This window comes from Pteropus alecto, unplaced genomic scaffold, assembly GCF_000325575.1.
Source record: "Pteropus alecto unplaced genomic scaffold, ASM32557v1 scaffold114, whole genome shotgun sequence".
Taxonomy (NCBI): domain Eukaryota; kingdom Metazoa; phylum Chordata; class Mammalia; order Chiroptera; family Pteropodidae; genus Pteropus; species Pteropus alecto.
In genome coordinates, this window is record NW_006435793.1 from 853,772 (window position 1) to 858,283 (window position 4,512).

Sequence of the window (4,512 nt, forward strand, 5' to 3'; positions counted from 1 at the left end):
TTCTTGGTTGTTATTATGATTTTGTTTTCAGTGTGTGTTGTGAGTTGTATGTGTGGGAGCAGAGGTGGGGATGGGGGTGGTGGGAGGGTTCCTGTGTATTACTCAGGGGAAGGCGGGGTTTTCTCTTTAAGGCTGCAATGGTTGCATCATCCCGTTGCTGCCAGTGGGAATCATTTAGACATGACCCATGGTAGTGCCGCAGCCTATTCTAAAACATCTGGGCCAAGAGGCTGGAAAGAGAATGAAGGAACGATCACCACACTATAACAATGAACTCTTCTCAAGTTACATGGGTGAGATGGTTTAGGCCTCATCATGTAGCTCTGGGTGGTAGGGGTCGCCTTTGGCAAAACACATGATTTGGCACAAACCAAGAATAGAGAGGGAAACATTCTCAGAAACTGGTGTCTTTGATGTTTTGATAGTGGAGCTTTGCTTAAATGCCAACAGGTCCAGTCCTCTGCAAAACTCATGCACTGGCAACATGTTAGACAAAGAATGTACCCCATCCCAGTTTGTTTTTATCCAGAAAAAAGATGTAAGCCCTGGCATTGCTGTTAACGAGGGACCTGAGACCAGGGGTTTTTTTTGAAACACAAATTAACCAGTTTTGTGCTTGAAACAGAAAAGGCTTTGAAAAGATTAGAATCACATTATCTTTCGTTTTTCCTGTCAACATCAGAGGAAGAAAATAACTATTTCAGCCAAATTAACCCCTTATTGTCACACTTAAACATTCTCACACTGAGGCAGACATTTCTTAAAATTCAGAATTGCCTGTCAGGACCCCTTTAGACCAGGGGTCCCCGACTCCTGGGCCGCAGACTGGTACCAGTCCATGGCCTGCTAAGGACCTGGCCGCACAGCAGGTGAGCAAAGCTTCATCTGTATTTGCAGCCGCTCCCCAGAGCCAGCATCACCACTTCAGTTACACCTCAGACCATCAGGCATTAGATTCTCATAAAAGCATTGGTCCCTGGTACCAAAAAGGTTGGGGACTGCTGCTTTAGACTATTGATTTTTGTTCTATAAAAGGCACCAGGTATCATGTCTCACATATCAATTTATACTTATTGAGTGCCTACAGGGTGACTGGTACTGTGCCGAATGCTGGAGACACCAAGGTGAGTGAATATGACATGCTCTCTTCTGTGGACAGAAAGGGCTACCTTGGCAAGCCCTACAAGCTCGATAACTAAAAGTAACCACATGGGATATTTTGATCATAAAAGAATTTAACTGAGTGAGTTATGGAGGGAAGTCACATCCTGTACAATAGATTAATCTCTACCTTGAACAAGCCCTGCGCATCGTTTTTGTGTCTCTAGAAGAACATACATAAAGTGTCAAAGTGAGCTTTTCTCTAGATCCTGGTACAGAGTGAGTACCCCAACATTCCTTATTATTACCTTTTACCCACATACCTCTGTAAACTATGTATGTGAAGTATTAACTATCCTGCACCCACCAGTGTAAAAGAAGTATGTATCTCTCTCTTTTACTTTTTATCCAGTCCTAGAGATTTCCCTGCTTTGCTTTCTTCCACTTTCTTCATCTACCGCCAATGGATTTCATGTAAGCTTTCTTAAGTTTCTCCTTTGATTCTAATGTATAAAATCAACTGCAAAACTGCTGTTCTCCAAAGCATCATCTCAGGTCCCTTGAGATTTTGCTTCTGGGACTAACCCCCAAACCCTTAGCTCATAATAAACTCTTTAAACCTTTCTTTGGTTTTGGAATTTCTTTTGTCAACACTTCCTTTCAGTGCCCTGGTGTCCAATAGGGGAGTTAGTACGACGAAGTAAATCTGGGATGGTGGGGTCACAAGATGCCACCTAAAATTGCCCCAAAGTACCAGCACTTTAAGTTACTCCAGCTTTCTTCACTCTTTTGCTGAGGACAACATAGCCCATCAAAGAAATCTCCAACTAACAAAGGAAATGATTGGCACAAAAATTTATTTATAGAAATAAGTGAGGGGTGGGGATGGAGGGGAATTAGACTGTCCCAGCTAAAGGGAGATAAAGGAGGTGAGTTGGCTTTTGGAGCAGATGCTTTGGAGAGAAGATATATAGCTTTTGATACAAGAGGAAGATCCAGAAAATGATCTTTGAACCTATTAAGTGTTATTTTTTTCCTTGCATATCCAGAAAAACAAGCCCCTTAATGTCATGTTTTCTAATCTAAATTCATGCGACATCTTTTTTTGGAACTGAATTAAAAATACTTATTTTGGAAAAAAAAAAAAAAAAAAGACTCCCAAAGAACTTTGCTTGCCCCAAAATGACACATCTTGTTGGCAGCAACTTGCCACACCTTCCTCAAAAAAGAATCAAGAAAAGCTGCGCTGACAAAAGTCTGCTGATCTTCAGATGGAGAGGGGATTGTGAGGGTCACACTTACCCTCATCCCTCAGGGTGAGTCTTCCCCTGGAGCTTTTCTGCTCATTCAGTGCCCCTCCCAAGGCTTGTGGCCTTCTGTTTTCTCATGTAAAGTCTGCTCTATTCATGGCTCATCTTCTTTATGGCTGACTGGAAGTTAGAGCCAGTCTTATGCAGCTCTCCTCTATCCTCACAAGATGACTATGGCTCACCCATCGCAAGTTGTGAGCGAGCATACTTGTTTGAATGCAAGAATTTTGAACTAAATGTCACATTATTTTATCTACCTATTTGCATATGGATCTCCAAACCTGAAGAGACTCATCCCTTACATTTTAAAACTTTACAATTTTTTTTTTTTTTTTACCAATCCACATCTTCAACCTGGCTCTTAGAACAGCGGGCCAAGCCAATGCTCCAGCAGTGGAATGTTCCGTATTTCACAAGCATTGTTCACATGAGTGAAGAATTTTGTTAGCCAAGGTCCTCAGTCTGGCTCTTAGAACAGCGGGCAAAGCCGATGCTCCAACAGTGGAATGTTTCATATTTCACAAGCATTGTTCACATGAGTGAAGAATTTTAATCACAGGCAAATGGATATGGGATGAACCCAATTGCAATTCATTCGCTGTGTCTTGAATGGGGGCCTATCTTCCTTGATCTCATGGGCTGTCTACCCACCACCCCAACAAGCTGGGACTTTGTTCGGCAAGAAGAATATGTATGTGGATAGCTCATGAGCAAAATGTGGACAGTGACTGCCCTGTAACTGGGGGAGGTGATCAAGATTTTTAATAATTTTCCTGTTCTTGCTACTTTATATGACATTTAGAAATTGAAGCAACAAGGGGATTTATTTTATTTAGCTTTATTTAACCATATAGTCATATAGATCATAAGAGCCTTTTGAAAACATACAGATTGTTGTGGAGTGTCAAAGGGCTTTGAGAGGCTTAGCTTGTTAGATTCCTAGAGGCCCATAAGATGGCTTTTTTTTTTATGATAAGACATCTGAGCAACTTAACGTGAAACATCATGGAAACAGTAAGATCATTGTTGTTAGTTTCAAGGAAGTACAGATAATTGAACTCAAATAAGACATGGGGATTGTCTAGTTAACAACGAAAAGTTATGCTTTCTACCAATTTTTTTCTTCGTTCACAAGTTTATTATGGAAAACACTGCCGTGCTCTCTCTGATGCAGTAAAATCGTCTTATAGGAGGGGGAAAAACAGTTCTGTTTAAAACAACTCAGCAGATTCTGACAATAATGAAGAACAATATGAGGCTAAGATTTGAGAAGGGAAAAAAAACTGAGTACAAACAAATTATAGAATTAAATTAAACAGTGTCCCCGAAAATAAATAAAATGATTTCGAAACTCACAAGTAGAGAGAGGCCCTTGGTACTTAAACCACAACCTTCGTTGTCAACTGGTCAATTCTCATGTATTAGTAAACCATATACCTATTAATATCCAGAAAAAAAATAAAGAACTCATACAACTCAATAGCAAAAAATTAACAATGCATGTTTTAAAATGGGCAGGGGAACTGAATAAACTTTTTTTCCCAAGAAGACATACAAATGGTCAACAGATACCTGAACAGGTGCTCAACATCACTAACCATCGGGGAAATGCAAATCAAAACCACAATGAGATATTACCTCAGACTCATTAAACAGTTATTATCAAAAAGAAAAGAGATAGTCTATGGCTATGCCACCCTGAATATGCCTGATCTCGTCCGATCTCAGAAGCTAAGCAGGGTCAGGCCTGGTTAATATTTGTATGGAAACTACCTAAGAATCCCTGGTGCTGTAGGTGTTTTAAAAAAGAGAGAGAGAGAGACAGAGAGAGAGAGAGAGCTAATAAATGCCAGAAAGGAAGTGGGGAAAAGAAAACCCTTGTGCACTGTTGGCGGAAATACAAATTAGTACAGCAACTATGGAAAATGGTTTATAGAGTTGCCTCAAAAATTTAAAAATATAACTGCCATATGATCTAGCAATCCCATTTCTGGGTATATATCCCAAAGAACCGAAATCAGAATCTCAAAGAAATATTTGTACTCCCATATTTATTGCAGCATTATTCACAATAGCCAACACATGAAAGTAATCTAAATGT

At 40.1% G+C, this 4,512-nt stretch overlaps 1 pseudogene; it reads left to right on the forward strand.

The window, feature by feature from the left end:
• The first annotated feature begins 4,091 nt into the window (after positions 1-4,091).
• Positions 4,092-4,209, forward strand: LOC112479493 (annotated as a pseudogene).
• Positions 4,210-4,512: the final 303 nt, after the last annotated feature.